We start from the raw sequence: 20,790 nt of genomic DNA, 5'->3' as shown, positions 1-20,790 counted from the left end.
GCAGGTTATGCTTTTTATGTATTGTTTTTTTTTTTTTAAGATTTTGCTTATTTGACAGAGATCACAAGCAGGCTGGGAGGCAGGCAGAAGGAGGGGGGTGTGGGGAAGCAGGCTCCCTGCTAAGCAGAGAGCTCGATGTGGGGCTCCATCCCAGGACCCTGTGATGAGGACCTGAGCGGAGGGCAGAGGCTTTAGCTCACTGAACCACCCAGGGGCCCCTGCTTTTTATGTTTTATCCAAGGAATCTTTGCATAGACATGGTCCTAAAGGTTTTCCTTTATTTTTTCTCAGAATTTTATAATAACTTTAGTTTTACAATTAGGTATTTAATTCATTCTTATATATGGATAAGAATATGGATTGAGGTTCTTAATTTTTATTTGTGGACATCCCTCCTTTATCTGTACCAGTTATTGAAGACTCTCTTTTCTCTAATGAGTTAAATTGGTATCTTTGTTCAAAATCAAATGATTTTATGTATGCGTGTATATGTATCTGAACTTTGTGTTTTTGCCAATACCACACCATCTTTAATTACTATTAGCAGTCATCATAAATCATGAAATCCAGTAACATCAGTCCCTCAGCTGGGTACTACTTTTTCAGAATTTAAAAAAAAAATTACTTTCTTACTCATTTAGAGTCTATGAGGTCCTCTCTTCTCATCCTCATTTCTGTGAAATTCGGTGAGATTGTGACTGGATTGCATTGACTCTGTAGCTAGCAATGTCCAGTAGCAATAAGAATTCTTGTAATGAGGGGGATGTTTCCCATCTACACTGTCCAGTATGGCAGTGATGGACAACATGTGACTTGAGCTCTTGAAAAGTGATTAGTGAAATTGAGGAAACGAATTCTAAATTTTATGTGATTTTAATTAAGTGCAAATGTAAATAGCCATGTAACTAGCGACTGCTGTGTTGTGTATCATAATTACAGGTCATTTTGAGGAAAATTGATTTTAACATTAATAAGTTTTCTCACCTAAAACCTGGTATAGCTCTTACTCAGTTAAGTCTCTGATTCTCTCATCAGTGTTTCGTATATTGTAGCGTACAGGTCTCCTACATATCTTTTTACATTTATCCCTGAATAGTTAATGTGTTTTTTATGCTATTAAGTTGTACTTTATGTTTTATTTCCAGTTGTTGGTAATATGTCAATAATATTGTATTTATTTTAGTATTTTCATGTTTCAGGTATGAAAGAACTTTGCACTCCTGGTATAAACTCAATTCTTTATTACGTTTTACCCTTTTTATGTATTGCTGGATTCAATTTTCTAATTTCTTAAGGAGTTTTGGTTCTATATTCTTGAGAGAGCTGGATAGTTCTCTTGTGTTGTCTTTCTTTTTGGTGTTCTGATAATGCTGACTTCATAACACTGAGTTGAAAAGGGTGTTCTTTTGGGAAGGAAGAATTGGTGAAGAATTCTTTCTTAATTTTTTGGTAGAAATTTCACCAATGAAGTTGTCTTGGTGGGGGTATTCTTTTGGTTTTGTTGTTTTAATTGTTGAAGTCTTTAAGTACAGATCAGTTATTTTAAATATATATATAGGTCTTGTACTTCACCTATTCTTATGTAACCTTTGATAATTGGAGAAATTCTTTGAGACATCTCATCTAAGCTGTCACATACACAAATTGTAAGTTTCCCTTATCCTTTTAATATCTATAAGACTTGTAATGATGTCTTTTTCTTGATTCTTGGTAGAATTTGCCTCTTCTTTTTTCCTTTGACTTAATGTAGTTTTCCGTTTTGAAACCTTTGGAAAGACAATCTTTTAAACTAATAGAAAAAGACGAAGTAATACGCATTCCCTAAATTTAAGAAATGTTAATAACTCTTTTTGTGCATTTGATTTGGATAGTTTTTTTTTTAAATTAAGATTTTATTTATTTATTTGCCAGAGTGAGAGAGAGAGAGAGAGCGAGCACAGGCAGGCAGAGTGGCAGCAGAGACAGAGGGAGAAGCAGGCTCCCCACCGAGCAAGGAGCCTGAAGTGGGACTCGATCCCAGGACACTGGGATCATGACCTGAGCCAAAGGCAGCCGCTTAACCAACTTAGCCACCCAGGCATCCCTGGTTTGTATCGTTTTGATTAAAATATTCAAACACTGGGACACCTGGGTGGCTCAGTGGGTTGGGCAGCTGCCTTCGGCTCAGGTCATGATCCCAGTGTCCTGGGATCGAGTCCCACATCAGGCTCCTTGCTCAGCAGGGAGCCTGCTTCTCCGTCTGCCTCTGCCTGCCATTCTGTCTGCCTGTGCTTGCTCTCTCTCTCTCTCTCCCTCTGATAAATAAATAAAATCTTTAAAAAAAATAAAAATAAAATATTCAAACACTGAACAATTTGCAGGAATTGAAACTGAGCACATCTTCTTTTTCTCCCTCAGTGCCTTTCCGAACCACCGTTACTGAAGGAGATCTATATCATTCCTTTGCATATTTCTGTATTTTTTGGTACATATTTGAATGAATTCATCATCTGCATAAACCTTTTTTCTAGTTGGAAAATCTGTCTAAATGGTGTACTTTACGTATCTTTTTGCATCTTGGGTTTTTTGTTTTTGTTGTTGTTGTTTGACTTAGCTTTGTGTGACATACAACCATGTTGATACTGGATCTAGCATGCATAAACAGAATTCCAATTTTCTTGTAGAATACCAACAGTTTGGGGTTATCAGGTTTCAGGTCTAGAAAAGAGAGTGGAAAATGGGAGGGTGGTAAATGGTATTCGAATCTTTTACTGTACATTTACCTTATCCAGAAGTATAAACTTCTTTTCGTATGTTTGTTAGCTGTTTGAAATTCTTCTGTTTGTTAACTGTGTTGGAATGTTAAGAAAGTATAATCTTCTGGACATTGTTCCCAGAGTTATAATTTGAACTTTGGTGTTCCTTTCATTTAGTGCCTTTATACACTTTTCTTATGTTTTCTGTCCTTTGTCTTGTTACCTGTAATTTCAGGGTGCAAAAGGACCAGAGTATGTGCCCGTCTTGATTTTCTTTCTTTTATAAGTTTCAGGTAATGTAAGGATGTTACAGTTTTCAGATGGCTCCTTTACTGTTGCTTGTTACTTTGAAATGGGAAGGAAAGCTTCTCCACCTTTACTCTCTGCCTTTCTTTTTCTGGCAGCATCCATTGCCTGTGAAGTCTTGCTGGGTGCCATCAGTAGGTCACCAGGTGGAAAGGGGATAGCTTTGCATGCTTTATGTGGCGTTAAGAGACAAATCAGGCTCCCAAAAGATTTCCACTAACCAGATATCCTATCAGATGCGAGTTGAAGGTATCAAGGTGCTAAGAACCTAGGTTGGTGATTTGAACTGACTTGGTAAACTTGGAATTAATAATAAAGTGTATGCCTTTGTGTGTGTCCTACAATCTCGAAGGCATGGCTGCATCTGTACCATACCTTTCTGATTGAAGAGATTGTTCCAGGGTTTTTGGTTAAAAATTTAAATCCACCTCTAGAGATTGTTTTTTGCAGCTCAATGTAGAAGATTTCAGTGCTGAATTTCTTTCTTATGTTTGCTCTCTGGTGTTTAAGAATCAATAGCTAATGGTTGTTTGAAATCACTTTTCTTTGGTCTGCTGTGTGTAGGGTTTATACCCCATAAAGAAGATTCATATATTGCAAGACTTCAAAAGTGATGCAGCCTCAGAATATGTGAGCTACCGGTATTCTGTAGAGGTAGCAGTGCAAATATGCTATGTGGAAATTTTTTTAACTTTAAAAAAATTTTATCTTGAAATACTTGTAGATTTATATGCAGTTATAAGAAATACTAGAGACATCTCACATCTCCTATAACCTTTATCCTGTTTTTCCCAGTGATAATGTCTTGAATGACTGTAGGAAACAGTAACACATCCAGAAACTTGACACCGGCACAATCCAGACTTTATTTAAATTCCCAAGTTTTACTTAGACCTATCTGTGACATTGCCGAATAGAGGAAATGAGAAAGAAAGAGAGTGTATGCATAATTAGTTGTAGGTAATGTCACCATACATGTAGTTTGTAATTCCACCATCACAGTGAAGATACAGAGGAAGTCTGTCACAAGAATCCCTACAGTCCAGTCCTCTGCTCCCAGCCTCTTCGGCAACCACTCATCTGGACTCTCTCTAGTGATGTTGTCATTTCAAGAAAGTTTTGTAGATGGAATCCTATATAGGATTTCACTTAATCATAATTTATTTAAGGTGAATTCAAATTGTGTGTTTTACTAGTTATCCCTTTTTACTGTTCAGTTGGTATTCCATGCTGTGGACATACTGAGGCTATAATATCCACCCATTGTATGGTATTTGAGTTGTTTTCAGTTTTGGGCTATGATAAAGCTGCTAGAAACACTTACGTAAATGTTTTGGTATGAAAATAGGTTTTTCTTTCTTTAGAATAAATGCCCAAGAGTATACTTACTGAGCAATGTACTGACTGTGTTTTGGCTTTTTTTTTTTTTTTTGACCATGTAGATGAGAATGAAATACCTGCTGTTAGACATTCATAAACAATACACCTTAAATGGAAAACTGTCATCTTAAGTTCCTTTTAATTCTATTACAGTTTGTGTTTGAAAATACAATCTTTTGCCTTTGGTAACTGTGAGAATTTGTTGTAAACTAAATTAGCTTCTACTAAAAATTTTGGAGGGTTGGGTTTTCACTTATAGCAGCATTTTTTTTTAATATTATTATACACAATTCACCTGTTAAACAATTTAGCGAGTTTATACATGTGTCCATTAAACAGATATTTATGGAGAGAGGGAGAGAGAATCCTGAAGCAGACTCCCCACTCACGATGAAGTCCAACACCGGGCTGGATGCCAGGACCCTGAGATCGGGACCTGAGCTGAAACCAAGAGCTGACCGCGCATACCATTTGGTTTAAATGGTAAAGATGTTTCTTAATTCCCAAGATACCCATTGAAGGGCAAAGGTCAAAATGGCTTCAGATTGCCGTAGAGATCCAGGCTCCCTCTGCTACTTCTTGTGTCCCTAAGGCTGGTTCCTCACAGTTGGCAGAAGACCTTCACTGGTAATTTGGGCTTCAGCTCCTGGTTTAGAACACTAAAACTTTGGTTCCTTGTAGCGTACACCACGGAGAGTTTAGGCTACCCTAGTATTTTCCAGGTTGTGTAGATCAGAGTTCAGGCTACTGCACCATTTTCTAGGTTGTAGCTATTATGTTTATTGGTTCCTGGTTTTCCCACTGCGACCTGCCTAAGGGATGTGAAGGAGTGGTACCTATTCCAGAGCTGGGGGAAAGGCTTAGGAAGTCATTCAAGTGAGTTTTAGGAAACAATCTTGAAGCTCTTTTCCCATAGACATAGAACTTGTGGTCGAGCAGAGTTGTCTGACTGGCTCTTGCCAGTGAGTTTGCTGAGGGAATAAATGGTGGCAGGTCTTCTAGGTGAGGTATGAGGTGAGGTGCTGTGCTCTGTAGGGTCCTGGGAAGGGAGTTATGCACCTGAGCAAATAAAAAGAAGAAACGGCCGCTGGCGAGGGGTGGAACAATGAGGGGCTCTGTACGTGAGCACCAAGACAGATGGCTGAGTCTGCTGAGGTTTGTAATGGTGCATGAAATGTGCCTCTGATGACCTTTGGAGGTAGCTGATTGTCCTCCTTGACCTGCTTCCTGAGAACTGGGCCCGAACCTATTGACCTCCCCTCACCTGCCTCGTTTCTTCCCTTCTAGGTCTGCAGTAAGCGTCAGCTACTGGCATGGTCCTTCCATCCAGCATTTTATAAGACTGTCTAAGGAGAAGAAGGCCTCCAGAATTAACAAAGGCAAGTGACTCCCTCCCTCCCAATGTCCCCTCATCAGCCCAGAGGCCTGAGGTTTTAGGGGTTCATTCTTCAAAAGAGAGAGTTCCAGTGTTCACTCTCTCCGGTGGCATATGAAAGTGCTCGTTTCCCAACATCCTCACCAGCACAGAGAACTTTTCATTGTGGTTCATCTGTTATGTGAAAAATGTGATCTTACATATATTTATGTTATTGTATTCCTCTTATTTGGGGGCTGAAATTAAGGATCATTTTTATATGCTTAAGAACCATTTCTACTATCTTTTACAGTAAACTGTCCAAGTAATGAATCACCTTTTTGGCCATATTAAAGTGATAATAACACTATTAGGCTCTGCAAGTCCCTTCTATCAAGGAAGGCAATGAAAAGAGTTGAGATGGGAGGGTGACTCATTCTCGATCACATGGAGAAATTAGCCAAATGACCCCAAGTCCTTGGGCATGCAGGGAATCCTGGCCAAAAATATAGAGCCTCTGGGTAGATTTTGTAAGAAATGCAAAGAAAGTTTAAAGTGACAATAAGCACAAGGACCTTCCTTTGAGCTGAGGGTGAACCCAGGCTTTAGGAAGATAGGACCAAGCCTGCCTAATAGGCCTGAAGCCTCCATTCGGGGCTCCTGAGGCAGATTTCAAAACCAGAGGCGTGCCCCCCTCTTGGAGCCCTGAGGACCTGGGTTCCTTGAGGCAGCGAGTCAGCAGCCTGCCTGCCTTCTTTCTCTGCATGGGCTAGCATGTCCAGAGTGCTTCCCAAGTAGGGTGTGGTGAGCATCTTTTCAGTTTTTGTTTCAACATCCAGTCTGTTGTGGATGATACTGTATAACATACAACAAAAAAGATTTCCTAGAAATAAAATGCAAGATAACCTGTAAACTACAAGCTCAAATGATTTATTAGGAGAATCAATAGACACAGAACTCCTATATCACATTGCAGTACATTTCTAAATGCGGCTCAGGTTTTGTTCTTAAGATAGTTACACTTTAAGCAACAGGGCTATAGAACACAGATTTTATCTTCCTTTCCCCCTTTTATTCGCCATCCCCTTTACCCACGCTCCTCACCCTGGAGCTGAATAAATCCATTTTGGGGGCAATGTTTGCTCGTTCCTTCCTCTCCTGCAGTCAGTCTGTGAGGTCAGTTTATAAACATAGAGAGTTTTACTGACACAGGTTGGAGATGAAGGGAACATGGTAAGAATTACCTCTTTATTTTATTTCATTTTGCTTGGACATTTATCTGCCCCATATTCTGACCGCAAAATATTATAGCATCTTGATCTCGCATGTTGATGTTGAGCTGAGTCCTCAGTAGTTTGCACCTGGGCACGAAAAGCATATTTCGAAGAGGAACATTAAGATCTGATGTTTTGATGTAAAACACTTGTCTTTCCTGTGTACAATCATGGGACATTTTATGGTAATCTTTATTTATTTTTTTTTTAAAGATTTATTTATTTATTTGACAGAGATTACAAGTAGGCAGAGAGGCAGGCAGAGAGAGAGAGAGGAGGAAGCAGGCTCCCTGCTGAGCAGAGAGCCCGATGCGGGACTCGATCCCAGGACCCTGAGATCATGACCTGAGCCGAAGGCAGCGGCTTAACCCACTGAGCCACCCAGGCGCCCTTATGGTAATCTTTAAAGATCTCATTTGTTTATTTATTGGAGAGGGAGAGCATGAGTGGGAGAGCCAGAGGGAGAGGGAAAAACAGGCTGTCATCAGAGCAGGGAGCAGATCCTGACCTGAGCCAAAGGCAGATGCTTTACCGACTGAGCCACCCAGGTGGCCCAAGGGACATTTTTATTTCTAAGATCTATATTTCCACCATTAAATCATTAAATAGATTGTAGTTACTTTGGTTCCAGCAGGTTTAAGTTAAAAAGAAGAGAATGCGAAAGTCTTGATTTCTCCCATGAGTCCACAGGAAAATCACTGACCCCAAAGAAGAGCACCCGAATCCTCATTGGCTCTTCTCCTAGGGCGGGCTCTGCAGGGATGCTTTCTATCTCACTGAGCGATAACTTGTCTCTGTGTCTCTGTCTCAGGATATTTTGCTTGAGTCTATGGCATCAGTCAGCTGATAAGGGCATTTCTGCAGAAAACAGAATGTCATTGTCAACTTCTAAATCTCGGGACTGGGATGGAGACCACCTTCTGGAGATTAAAGGTAAGTGAACATTCGCCCTCTTTTTTTTTTACTTTTTTCTTTTTTTTTTTTTTTTTTTTTTTCATTCATTCGCCCTCTTCATTCCCGAATTGTTTCATTTGTGAAGGTGGCCGCCTGGTTCAAAATGTTAAAAATATATTAGGAGGTGACTGCCTCTCTCCCATGCCTGTCCCCAGCTACTTGCGCCTGCTGCCACCGTCAGCCACGTACTTGATGTCACCGGGTCCCCGGTGAAGAATGGGTGCCTGGCTTCTCATCCTTTGCTGTTATCAACAGGGCTCCTGAAAAAAACCCTTATCGACATGTCCTCTGCATGAGTGGAAGACCCTGCCAGTGGGACTGTGAGCGCTAGACCCCTGTGTCTGCTGTATTCACAATCACGAAGATTTTATTGTCAGCGTGACAGTGTCTTCAGTACAGTTTAGAGATGTGCAAGGCTGGTGATAGTGATATGTACAAAGGCCTTTCATAGCTGCTCCCTGATTTCATCCCTCACCTGCTCGGTTAACGATCAAGAACAGTTTTAACTTCTCTCACAGGAAATGAGACAGGTCCGGTTAGTGGCAGAACCAGGACCGAATAGACTTCAGGTCCCACAAGTCCAGGTTGCTTCCATATTTCTCTGTACAGAGCCTTGTGCTTGCTCAGGGAGGTCTTTGTGGTCCATCAGTCAGTGGTGCCTGTACCTCAGTGGCCATCAAGTGGCGGAAGGAGCTGGATCAGAATGCAGGGGCAGAGCGTGTGCAGTAGGAACAGATGCCACTGGAGAAATGCCTCCTCTCAGCCCCACGTCCTTCAAATTGGTCCCGAGGTTTGTTTTTTCCTTTGTGTCATATAGTTGGGTTGATCAGTAATACATCTGACATTTTCATTTCTGGTCCAGGTACACTGAGTCTTAGGTACCCCTTCCAAGGATAAGGTTATCTGCCAGTAGTAAGGTCGGCAAATAGCACAGGGTAGAACAGATTTAGTGGAGGTGTTTTGGATCAGTCCAATGGGTTTTTTAAAAAACTCAAGTCCCCTTGAAACAAAAGAATGTCTGTTCCAACCATCTTCATGTTCATTCCCTGCTAGAGGGTAAAACTACTTGACACTTGCCACTTGACATTGGCAAGGTCTCCAGTATCTTGTAGGTCTTCCTCAGCATAGGAAAGTTCTTTTGAAACCCTGCCCTCTCCTTACCTCCCCCAACTTTAAAGGGTGTATCAGTTCCTCCCACAACACAGATGCCATTCTTTCTGTGCACGGATCCTGTCCCCGTGCTTTAATAAAACCACCGTTTTGCACCAAAGAGGTCTCAAGAACTCTTTCTCGACATTGGCTCTGGACCTCACCCCACCAAACATCACCTACATTCCAAACCTCTATGACTGCTCCCCTGTCTACCTGCCGTTTGGCATTATTTCTATCTTTTCCTACAAATGATGGCAAAGGAGGCACTGCTAGGCTTTAGGGGACAGGCATCAACTCTGGAACAGGATCAGTGCACACTAAGATCATGGAGTGGAGTAGCAACCAAATTAAACACAAAACAAAGCCACTAAGCGAAAAGTTATGGGGCAGGGACCCGCAAACCCTCAATTGCAAGTTTAGAAAATGAGAGGGGAAGGAAAAGCATTTTGGTACACGCACACCAGAAGAACTGTCACATGTGCTTTGGCCAAACCTCACTCTCCATTTGACCCAGTCGTTGGGGGAAAAAACAAAAAAGCAATAGCTGTGGAAGACTCACACTTGGGTATCTCATCCAGAATAAGCAGTCAGTAGGTCCAGTACAGCCAGCAGCCCTAAGGACCTTGAAAGCTGTGTCCCAGATAACTGGGCATATGACCATCACCTCCAGGAGCTCTCAAAACCACCAGTGAGTGATTCTTATTCCAACAGCCAGGTGGTCTACAAACCCTGGTGTCTGCTGTCATTTCATAGTGGATAATGTTTCCCCTCAGGCATTAAAGCAGAAACCAAAGATACTTTGAGAGGATCTGCATCCAAACCCAGAGGGAGAAAGGATTTTTTAAAAGCTCTTTAAAAAAATAAAAAGAAAAAGAAACCGAAAATTCGGCCCAAAGCGTTTCCACAGTTCTTTCCTCCCAGAGGCCTGGGTTTGGAGGCAGCAGCACCTCTACAGTCCCTCCATGGAGGGAACTCCGGAGGCAGATCCTATGGGCCCGGACCTCCAATTAATTCTTTCCTGCAATTAGGCACTTGGAGGCTGAGGATCTGCAGAGGTGGGGTGCCCCCGAAAGGCAGAGAACACCTCCCCCAGAGCACAGCGTCCATGGGGCCTCAGGCATATAAGTACCAGAGTTTTCACCCAGGGCAAACCCTGGTGTGGGGGCCAGGGGAAGGCTCTCAGGTGCAGTCCCCCCCAGGGCGATGCTGGGCATGGCCAGGACAGAGGGCGGTGGACACCCCCTGCAGGGGTCGTCTTGGAAAGGCCAATCCACCAAGTAGCTCTTCCCAGAGTCTGGCACAGGCCCAAGCTGGCCTCCAGTCTGTGGCTTGGTGCAGACCCAGACCAGGACCCCTTTTGCCTGGTGCATGGTTGTGGCAGGGGACGGGAGCTTGCCACCAGGAGAGCCGCCAGCCCTCCCGTTCTGGCTCCTGACCTCACCTGGCACAATCCCAGCGCGAATGGGCGTATTTACAGGCCAGGGTCTGGTTGGCCAGCTGCTTCACGCAGCAGAATTGCTTCTTAATCGTGGCGATGTGGTGGGCAGCGGGGCTCCCGCGGAGCAGCTGCCAGCGCCGTTCCTAACCCTATCCCCTGGACTAGCATCAGTCAGGACTGGCAAGGGGGGTGGAATCAGGCCTCTGCTGCTGCACACCTGCCACTCTGTGCAGGCGGAAGACCCGCGGACCAGGCGTGTCCACCATTCTGCCCTACCGCCTGCCTGGTCTAGGTGCACATCTGCGGGAGGTGATAGAGGCGCAGCGTGGTCAGTGGCCAGTGAACCACCAGAGCAAATCATGACCAATCTGTCCCTGCAGAACTGATGGGGCAAGGAGGGCAGAGCAATCTGGAGCCACTGGAGGCTGGAAATACACAAAGTCTCCATGAGGGCCATCCTCTGTGCAGATATAGACCTCTGTGAAGTGCTCTGAGGATCCTCTCTCCTAGCTGGATGGATGTGTGTGACCCTGTAATTTACACCAGAATGAAAAATTTACTATTGGGTGGAAAGACCATACCACAGGACTTTGTGTATTGTGATCCCACTTAGGGGAAGTAGAGGGCCATGTGCATTTTCTGGGGGCAGGCACCTGGGTGCAGTCAGGCACGATCATGCACTAGGGGCACACCCTGGACAGGTACCAAGGAGTACAATGGGCCCAGGCCTGGGTGGGAAGTTGTGGGCATGAGCTGTGGGGACAGGGACCTGGACCAGTGGCCAGAGGGCCTTGGCTGTTTGGAGCTACCTGACCAGCAGAGGCGGGTGGGAGTGAGCGGCAGGAGGTGGGGTGGGAGGGTGGAGGGGTAGGGAAGTGGCATGCAGGCATTGCCTGTAAAGGTCTGTATGCTTAGGCAGAAGGGAGCTCTAGAGAGGGGGTGGGGGAGGGGCATGCAGGCATTGCCTGGTAATGTCTGTATGCTTAGGTACACCTGAGGTCACAGAAGGGGGCGGGGGAGGGGCATGCATGTGTTGCCTGGAAACTTCTGTAGGCTTTTGATTCTCAGCCTTGCACAGCTTGGGGTTCTGGGACACTTGGCGGGGTAATCCGACTGGGCTGGACGCTTTTGTACCGCAGACCAGGACAGTTGTATGACCGTCAGATGTTCTCCTGGGCTGGTAGGCTGGGCTCTGGCCTAGGCCATTCCCTAGGGGCCATGGACAGCAGCCAAACCTCTTTGACCAGGGACATCGATATTAAGAGATATGTGCTGGGGAAAGGGACTTTCCCTGGGGATGCCAGGGATTTGGCTGATGTCATCTTAACCCAGACACAGATCAGTAGACTCCTCCATGAGATTGAAACATTGGAGGCTGAAGTGACTCATTAGAAGAAGTTGTGCCAGTGTTCCACCCAGGGACCAAATACCATCAACACAGAAATACTGTGGAAACTGAAGAGCCACATCAGGGACCTAGAGCAGCGGCGGAAGCGGGAGCTGGACAAACATCAGCTGGAGGTGGCGGGGTTGCAAAACACCCACTGGCAGAAGCTAGCAGACCTCACTGACTGGCACCACCAACAACTTAGAGACTATCAACGGATGGATCGGCTCTCCAAAGAGAAGATTGGGAAACTCACTCAAATTATCCAGCAAAAGGATTTGGAAATTCAGGATCTTTCTAGGAAAATATTTTTGGCTTCTCACTGCCAGAATGGGCACGTGGAACAACTTCAGCGCCAATTGCAAGAGTGTATTTTGAAAAGCGAACAGGTCTTGGTGGTCCTAAATGAGAAGACGAGGGAGAATAACAATCTGAAAAGGAACTATCACAGAATGACCAATCGATTTGCTGCCAAAGAAGCAGAACTCCAGAAGATGCAAGAGGAAAATCAAAAACTGTCCACTAGAATAGAAAGCAGTGACATAGAGGTGTTTAGAGAAATGATTCGGAATTTGTCACACATTATTCGAGAAAAAGACCTGGAAGTGGATGCGTTAAGTCAAAAATGCCAGACTTTAATGACAATCCTGCAGACACCCAGCACTGGTCATGCGGTTGGAGGAGTTTCTATTGATCAGTTCCAGCAGCTTCTACAGGAACGGAACACATTAAGACAGCGGGTGATGATCATGGAGGAGTGGAAAGAGCAGGTGCTGACCACGGTCCAAAATATGAATCGTGAGTCATCCCAGCTTCAGAGAGATCTGCGGCAACTCCAGGCATGGGCTTGCACCAACAGCGAGGTTTTGAAACTGCAGACGACCTCTCTTGACCAGATCCACACTTACCAAGGACATGAAATAAACTTATAAGAGCTAGAGAAGGAACTAGCACAACTTCAGCTCCGCATCAGGGAGCTCTGCAATGCCAAGGACCTCCTTTTAGGGAATCTTGACGCGATTTTCCTCCGGCCCTCCAGTGACTCTGCAGAGGCAGCCAACTCTCTGAAGGCCGTGAAATCTGACCGAGTCTTCTCAGGTGCTCTGAGAGGAGGTAGAAGAGCTCAGAAAATCAGGGCAAGGAAAAGATAAAAAGATTCAAACCCTCCAGGAAGATCAGCAGAGACGGATTGCTTCAGGGGCTGCTATAGGGGAAGGAGAAGGCAAGCCACAGGAACACAGCGATTCTGATTCCCACATGGAGCAGCAGAAGGAGAAACAGGCTGTTCTACAAGATTTCCCGCAGTCTCAGGACCTCCGAATCCCAGCCAAAAGTGAGGAACTGCTTTCTTTACAGGAGAAGCTCAGGGGCCAACTGAGTGAGAATGAGCTGCTGAGGCAGGCAGTCACCAGCCTGAAGGAGAGGATAGCAGATTTTGAAATGGATGTGTGTCTGCTGAAAGAGGAAAATGGAAAGATGGTGGAAACATGTAGAGAAAAGGACATGGAAAAACAGGCCTTGCAAGAGACAAATCGGCTGCTTTCAAAGATGCAGAGGGAGGAGGAATCCCAGCCTGCCGTGATGAAAGAGAAGGCACTTGCTCTGGAGCAACTGCTGCGAGAGAAAGAACACGGTGAGAGCGGGGAATTGAACCGGCATATGGACGTCATTCAGTCAAAGCAGGAAAAGGCAGTTGTGGGTCAACAGGAGAGAGATGATGTCGTGTTGGCACAGAAACAGAAACGGAAACCTGTGCCCACCAGAAGGAGAGTCACCAGTTACATGAGAGACAATTGCGCCTAACTCAGGAGCTGGAGAGAGGATGGCACCTCGCTGCAGAGGCCCAAGATTCTCGTTGCCCGGAACGTTTGGCTTCAGAAGACCAAGTGGCTCAGCTAAGAGAGAAAGTGACAGTCCTGCAGGGAAAACTCGTTTTGTCTTCCGCTGCCATGGAAAAGGGCAACCATAGAGCCAGTCTGCAGGTGGAGTTGCTGCGGGAGCAATTGTACATGGTCACCCAGCAGAAAGAGGAAGCTGCGCTCCGGCTTGCCGCCTCCCAGGAAGAGGGAAGGCACTATGATCGAAGGCTAGCGAACCTCAAGCTGGAAATCACTGAATGGATGGAAAAGGCAGACACCCTAGAACGAAAACTGAAGTCGTTACAGGGACGATGGCATCAAACAAATGCCGACTTGGAGGTGAAGGAGGACCAACTCCAAGAGTTCAAGAAACAGAATGAGGTCCAGCAGGAAATACTGGAGGTCACACAGAAGAAACTCTTGACTTTAGTAATAAGGCTGAAGGAATGGTGGACAAAACCCTCCTAAGGAGACTCTTCGTGGGATGTTTCCAGGCAGCTGATGAGGAACGGCAAGAAGCGTTGAGGTTGATGGCAAGCACACTGGGGATCCATGAAGACCAGCTGCGGCAGCTGCATGGTCAAGAGCCTGTGGGTGTGCCCAGCGGGGTGACTGGGGAGCCTGGATCCAGAAGCGCCCCCAATGCACCTGGGAAGCCAAATCACCAAGCTGTGGCCAATTCTTTTTCAGGACTTTTTGTCCAGTTTCTAGAAGTGGAATCTCATTCAGCTTCTTCATTGCCAAACTCCTCTGCTCATGACATGAAACCCCAGATTCAGGAGGAACGGGACAACTGCCTAAGAAACAAGGCCCACCATGACTGAATGCTACCCTGGGATCCACACCCGGAGAAAAAGATGTCAAGCCCCAAACCACAGCTGTGTCTCTTATTAATCCACCAGGACCGGAAATGGATGGGTCGGAGCACCTTCTTCTACATGTTATCTCTGATTCTTTACCCAGATACACGCCCTATATACTGTCACCTGCCAAGAAGGTTGGAATGACGGCCAAAGACCTCTCAAAGAAATAGATGATTGTCAAGCCAGAGACGAGACCATGCTTTGAAGATCCCAAGTCACTCTGTGTCTACCTTAACCCCAAATGCCCTTTTTCAAAATGTAAACTATTTGCAGTTCTGCTTTCAGCTTAATAAACATAGTATTTTATGACTTAACAAAAAAAGGGGTCATTTAATAACTGCAGAAGTATTTGCCAAAGTGAAAACAGTGGTGACTTCTTTTTCTTTTTTTAAGATTTTCTTTCTTTTTTTTTTTTTTTTGACAGAAATTGGGGGCACACAAGCAGGGGGAGAAGCAGAGGGAGAGAAAGAAGTAGGTTCTCCACTGAGCAGGGGAACCTGTGACCTGATCCTAGGACCCCGGGATCATGACCAGACGGTTAACAGACTGAGCCACCCAGATACCAGAACAGTGGTCACTTTGTTAGGACAGTCCGACACTGCTGGGCTTGGGGGCTGTGGTCAAAGGATTCTTCCAATAATTTCTGTAATGCTTTAAGGTTTTCACAAGGTTTAGGTGTCTTCGTATATCTGATCTAGGGAACACATCAACTTGTTTTAGTCTTCCAAATTTATCAAATACACGAGTACACACTTTTTATATGGGAAACAAAGTGAATAGCATGAAAGTACAAGATGAATATAAGGTTAAAAAAAAACGGCAAGTTTGCTTTTCCCAGGTAAGTCTCATTTCTGTTAGCTTATTTTTTAGTTTCTATTTTTTTAAAATCATTTCCTTTTCTGTGGTCTGCAAAAGCACTCTATAGGTAACCTGAGTCCTCTTGGGCCTTATGTATATTTGTCTAGTTAGGAGTATTGTATTCTCTGACTTGTTTTATTTTTTCCCTCCACATCACTCTGCCTTGGAGACCATTTGAAATGGGAATGAATCCCATCTTATTCTTTAAAAGAAAATCCAGCTGCTTATGGTTCTACCCTACATTATGCAAATAGCTACCCTTGATTAGCATTTAAGTGGTTTTTACCTGGAATGTCCATGGTCAACTCCCTTGTTCATTTCTTCAAAAGCCCCTTCAAATCTTCCTTTGCCCTTTGAGGTGAATTGTTCCATTGCACCTTGGAAAGGATCCATTCAGATTTCTTTAAGGACCTCATTCCATTTTCCATTCTGCTCTCTCTTCAGCCTGCCAAATATGGTCATTCCGTCCCTGCTTTCCTGTTGTCAGTGCTGTGATTCACCCACTGCTGTCTCAGACTGGTGCAGTAGACTCCCTAACAATCTTGCTGGTTCCACTCTTAGCCTCCCTTGAATCCATTCTGAACTCTGCTGTCAGGAAGAACTGAGATGAACATGTGATGTTGCTTCCCTGCTGTAATTACTGGAGGGTTTCCCCACTGCCTGGAGTTTGACCTTTAAGAGAGCATCCAAGCCCTTGCCTTTGCAGCCTTCCTTCCTCTTCATCGTTCACATAAAGGCTGCCCTTTAGCTCCAGGTGAATTCTTGCGAGCCCCAAATAGATTATTATCCAAATAACTTCATGTCCATGAGCCTCCTCTTTGTGCCTTGACAAAGGTACAAGTGAGAAAGATTTCATCCTCTTCTTCACCCGTTGGCGAGGGGAGGGATTCCAGCCCTAAAGCTATGCAGTGTCCGCATGCAACATAGCTGACATCCACCGTGATTTGTTACCGACCTATCCTCATGGCCCAGGGAAGGAGGACACACACATCATGCAGGGCCATGGGGGACGTTGCACCTGGGAACAGAATGGACAAGGGCTGTGGGTGCAGACTATGTAGTAGGAGGAGAGTGAAGGTGAGCCCTACTTCCTGCAGGAGGGAATGACTGGCTTGCTGGATCATTCAACAGGCTGTCAGGGAACCGGAACTTACTACTTGGGGAGGAACTGTGCCTGGTACCTGTGCTTAGGAGGCCTTGTTGGCCAGAGGATCTGATCTGTGGGAGCAGTGTGGGAAGAGAACATGGAGGCCATTTGAGGCCATCTGAATCTTAATCAAACTCGGGCTTTCCATCACAGTGGACTCTGATATTTGGACATCCATTTCATCTGAGACCCTTAAGGCATAGGAAAGTTGCTTCTCCAGGACGTGAAGCTGTCATGTGAGCAGGAGGGAGACGTGGTCATCAAAACCAAAATGTAATATCTTCCATAGATGTTCATGCAGTTGATCCCAAGGAAAACCCTGGGTGGCCAAGGGGTAGAAGGAAGAGCTGAAGTCCTCCAGCACCATGGAATCTGGCAATGCACTGTGGACTGAAGCCTCCACCTCCACCTGCAGGTAGGATAAGCAGACTTTGGCTTCAGCCTGTAGCAAGTAGGCCTTGGTGACTCTATTAAGCTGGTGGGGGTGCCATGACCCAGAGAATAATAGACAGCTGGATAGGAAGGCTCAGAGCCTGTGAGAGACTCTATTTTCAGGATACCCCTGTGCCAGCAACTGCTGCTTTCGTGGTCTATAACCCAGGAGTAAGGAGGGCTGTTTCTTGCATTGAGATCCCATGGACAATTGACAGATAGAATGGGTGGTCCAGGGACTCCAGGAAGGAGAGAGGAGGCTACTGAAGCCTTTTCTCCTGGGTACTAACAGGTGATTTTTAAAAAAGATTTTATTTATGTAGTTAAGAGAGAGCTCTGGCTGGAAGAGGAGGTGTAAGGGAGAGGGAGAAGCAGGCTCCCCACCAAGCAGGGAATCCCCCTGCCAGGCTTGATGTCAGGATCCTGAGATCAGGACCTGACACTAAGGCAGATGCTTCACCAACTGAGCCACCCCATCACCCTCAACAGGTCATTTTTACTTGCACATTTTTTACTTGACTTTTGTTGAGGGGAGACCCTCCTGCCTTCATTGTGAGCTCATTGACAAGTAACAGCTTAAATGGGCTTCTGTAAAATTTATAAACAAGGAATATGTTGCCTCAGAACCCAAAAAGTACTGAAAGATGTTGGACTTCTATGTCCTTTTTTCTTTTTTAAAGATTGAATTTGTTAGTTGATAGAGCACGAGAGAGAGAGAGAGAGAGAGAGAGAGAAGAATAGAAGGGCTGGCAGGGGCAGAGGGAGAGGGAGAAGCACGCTTCCCGCTGATCAGTGAGCCTGATGCAGGGCTTGTTGCAGGACCCTGAGATCAGGACCTGAGCTGAAGGCAGACACTTAACTGACAGAGCCAGCCAGGAACACCCGCATTTGGAGGTCCTTAACAAGTTTGCCAAATAAATTTCCTCACATTAGGATGTCTTTTTTTTTTTTTAAGATTTTTTAAATTTATTTGTTATAGAGAGAGAAGCGAGAGCAAGCACAGGCAGACAGAGTGGCAGGCAGAGGCAGAAGGAGAAGCAGGCTCCCCGCCAAGCAAGGAGCCCAACGTGGGACTCGATCCCAGGTCCCTGGGATCATGACCTGAGCCGAAGGCAGCCGCTCAACCAACTGAGCCACCCAGGCGTCCCACAGTAGGATGTCTTAAATGTGATGTCACACCTATGTTCCTCGAGAAAGATGGGTGTAGTAAGCTCCTACCCACAAAGGTTGCCTATGATAGCAGAGTGGTTTGGATGCCCTTTGTATAACAAGGTATATCATGTGTCCTTCAAGGTTGAGGCACACATGCCTGTGAGGATGTTGAAATAGGCACTGATCAGAACATCTTGGCCAAATCTATCATAGCGAAGTATTCACCATCTTTAAATTGGTTGGGCTCCCTCATTTTTTTTTTATTTTTTAAAAACATTTATTTATTTATTTTGACAGAGAGAGATCACAAGTAGGCAGAGAGGCAGGAGGGGGTGTGGGGGAAGCAGGCTCCCCACTGAGCAGAGAGCCCAATGTGGGCCCAATCCCAGGACCCTGAGACCATGACTGGAGTTGAAGGCAGAGGCTTTAACCCACTGAGCCACCCAGGTGCCTCATCCCTCATGGTTTTTTAAATGACGTTATTTCTTTATTTTAAAGAGAGAGCAAGAGAGAGAGAGAGATAGCAAAGGAGCGGGGGTAGGGGGTGGTGGTGGGAAGGGAAGGTCAGAGGCAGAGAAAATCCCAAGTGGACTCCACCCCGAGCATGTAGCTGGACATGGGACCCAATCCTATGACTCTGAGATCATGACCTTAGCCAAAAGCTTAACCCACTGAGCCCCTCAGGTGTCTCAGATGTTTTAAGGGGACTGGAGTTTATTTTAATCAGTTATGGTAAGACAGGCAGATATACAAGTAACTCTCACAACGGAAAACGTGTTTTGGACTCACAGATCCCATGAAAGGAGGTGCTGGGAGGCATTGAGGGCGGCCCCGGGAAGCACCAGGCTTGGTCAAGAAAAAGAGGAAGTGAAGGCTTGGTCAAGAAAAAGAGGAAGTGAAGGGACAATAGGGGGAAGACCGTTTATCATGGATTCCGTGGGAAGGGGCAGGTGAGTCTGGGTAAGCACGTTTAGGACTGCCTAGTTTGTGTCATCTCAGTGGGTTCTGGGACACAGTGGTGTCTGGAGTAGCCTGTCCTTGCCCCTGGGGTGATCAGGGCAGGGCATAGTGGCCCAGAGTGTAAGAGTTTCTTACAAGAGATGGTTGGGGGTAAAGCATCTGATTTGGTTGCTTTACCTGTGAAAGGTTTGCTGGCAGGCAAGCTGCTGACCATCTCTAGGAATTCAGTAAGCCTGCCAAGGACAGTCCCTCCGAAGTCAGCAAGGCCTGAGATGTCAAAGCATTAAATACAGAGGATAGAAAATATGGTTATTATATTTGCTACAGACGGGATTTTAGCCCTCATAATACGTCCATTAAGGTTAGGCAAGCAGTGCCTCCTAGCAACATTAAAGTTCATTCAGAACCTATGATGTAGAGGCACAAAAGCCAGTGGGCCTCCTTTTATTTTTGCCAATTAAATTATTTTAGTAAATTTTGGATTTCTTTTTTTTTTCAAAGATTTTATTTATTTATTGGAGAGAGAGAGAGAGAGCGAAAGTACGTGTGATATAGCAGGCCTCAGGGGGAGTAGCAGGGAGAGGTAGAGGTTGAAGCAGACTGACTCCTTGCCCAGCAGGGAGCTTGATATGTGGCTCTATCCCAGGATCCTGGAATCAAGACCCAAGCTAAAGTCATTGACTAACCATGTGAGCCACCCAGGTGCCCCTATAAATTTTGGATTTACAGTTGGGTCAAATTTTGAACCTATGTTGAATTAGTCATGGTAGGTGGGGGTTGGGTTCTGCCTCCTGTATTCAGATTTCTCTCTTCCACTTCTCCTATGCTTGGGTCTGTTTCTTCCTGGAAGAAGAAAACCCTGTGGGGTGGGGGAGTGTCTCATTACCCTGCTGCTCTTTCTCGGGGTTTTTTTTTCCAGAGTGTCCCAAATCAGCATCATCAGCCTTGGAGTTTCCGTTGTGGCAATGGTTGTATGGTTTCAAGTCTCCTGGTGTAAGTCAAGTGGGAATTGATCCCTTCACTGTACCACAGGGGTCCCCCATATGTTTTCCCCATAATCCTGAGGATCAGGATCTTGTGCCAAACAGATTAGGCAATGGGGTGGTCAGTGGAAAGGCACAAGACCCACAGCCTAGTCGTTGATGAAGCAAAACCATCTTCTGCTACAGCCCTACCTTCTCTCAGTAAGCCTCCTTTGCACCCACAAAGACTGTTTCCCTTCCCCCCTTTTCCCTCTCTACAGATTTCCTCAGGATAGATTTTCATTTCTAACCACACAAAGCCATGAGATTTTGTTTCTGTCCCCATCTAATCACATGGTGCACATGTTCTGCATGTTTATGGGGGAAAGGGAGCTGGTTTGGTCAGCCCACAGATGGCCATCCTCTTCTTGTGGGAATGCCAGTCCATCTCCCAGTGTTCGAGTCCACAGCCAGGAAAATCATTCTGTCTATGGCCAGAGTCAGAGCCTCAAGCCCCTGAATCACAAGATTAGTCTATCGACGAGCTGGGGAGCAACAACACTACGAGAAAGGCAAG

General features: G+C 45.4%; 1 long non-coding RNA gene across 1 annotated transcript; it reads left to right on the top strand.

The window, feature by feature from the left end:
- The first annotated feature begins 7,864 nt into the window (after positions 1–7,864).
- On the top strand, positions 7,865–20,784 carry LOC131819440 (uncharacterized). Its single transcript, XR_009349187.1, has 3 exons — positions 7,865–7,982; positions 16,997–17,122; positions 20,171–20,784. It is a non-coding gene; the product is annotated as an uncharacterized LOC131819440 (long non-coding RNA).
- Positions 20,785–20,790: the final 6 nt, after the last annotated feature.

Source organism: Mustela lutreola, chromosome 17 (genome assembly GCF_030435805.1).
Source record: "Mustela lutreola isolate mMusLut2 chromosome 17, mMusLut2.pri, whole genome shotgun sequence".
Lineage (NCBI taxonomy): Eukaryota > Metazoa > Chordata > Mammalia > Carnivora > Mustelidae > Mustela > Mustela lutreola.
The sequence above is the reverse complement of the archived record's forward strand: the minus strand, read 5'-3'. Positions and strand labels throughout refer to the sequence as shown.